This window comes from Amblyomma americanum, chromosome 4, assembly GCF_052857255.1.
Source record: "Amblyomma americanum isolate KBUSLIRL-KWMA chromosome 4, ASM5285725v1, whole genome shotgun sequence".
NCBI classification, from domain to species: Eukaryota; Metazoa; Arthropoda; class Arachnida; order Ixodida; family Ixodidae; genus Amblyomma; species Amblyomma americanum.
In genome coordinates, this window is record NC_135500.1 from 146,074,356 (window position 1) to 146,075,497 (window position 1,142).

Sequence of the window (1,142 nt, forward strand, 5' to 3'; positions counted from 1 at the left end):
TTTATGTCGCAGAATTACGTCACCTCCGTCTGTAAGAGGGAAGAGGATGGGTTGCAGACTACCCGATCCTAATCTAAAAAATCGAAGCGCGTTTATTCTGAGTACGTTTTTCTGTTGTAGCCCTGCACGTGCCGCGTGCGTTGCTTCATAACGAGTGAAGTAATTTCTCTATTACGTCCTCTCTAAGCAAGCGACTTCAAGTAAGAGACTCAATGTGCCGGGGTAGACCTTGAGAGTCATAAACTGGGAACAAATACTAGTGGAAAATATAATGTAAGAAATATTATTGTTACGGCCAAAAACACGGGGCACTGCCAGAATTCTCCTCCAAATCCCACGCATGCAAATATTTTTTTTTTGCGTCATCGCCTAACAAACACGACGCCTGCGTTGTTTTTGTGGTCAGCCGTTCATCAAGCAGTAACGTAGTGGAAATAATAATAATAATAATAATAATAATAATAATAATAATAATAATATTATTATTAATAATAATAATAATAATAATAATAATAATAATAATAATAATAATAATAATAATAATAATAATAATAATAATAATAATAATAATAATAACAATAATAATTTGTTTTTGGGGAAAGGAAATGGCGCAGTATCTGTCTCATATATCGTTGGACACCTGAACCGCGCCGTAAGGGAAGGGATGAAGGAGGGAGTGAAAGAAGAAAGAGAAATAGGTGCCGTAGTAGAGGGCTCCGGCATAATTTCGACCACCTGGGGATCTTTAACGTGCACTGACATCGCACAGCACACGGGCGCCTTAGCGTTTTGCCTCCATAAAAACGCAGCCGCCGCGGTCGGGTTCGAACCCGGGAACTCCGGATCAGTAGTCGAGCGCTCTAACCACTGAGCCACCGCGGCGGGTGGAAAGAATAAGCGCAGTAAAGAAAAAAAAACATTTGCGGGCACCATAACTTCTATGCACTATTTAAGGTATTCCTGGGAGCTACATCACAGAAGGAAAGTTCTTAACAGTGGTATTGCCTGAGGGCTGCTCAGCTTAGTTGGTAGGATGCGATGATTTTTATATTAGAAGTCAAACCCTTGCGTAACGCAAAAACGTGCACCGATGGTCTTGAAAATAAGAAAAAAACTGGCACACCAAAATTTCGCCTGAGAAA

At 40.4% G+C, this 1,142-nt stretch overlaps 1 non-coding gene across 1 annotated transcript; it reads right to left on the bottom strand.

Annotated features, from left to right (window-relative positions):
- Positions 1–810: 810 nt before the first annotated feature.
- On the bottom strand, positions 811–882 carry TRNAS-ACU (transfer RNA serine (anticodon ACU)). Its single transcript has one exon. It is a non-coding gene; the product is annotated as a tRNA-Ser (tRNA).
- Positions 883–1,142: the final 260 nt, after the last annotated feature.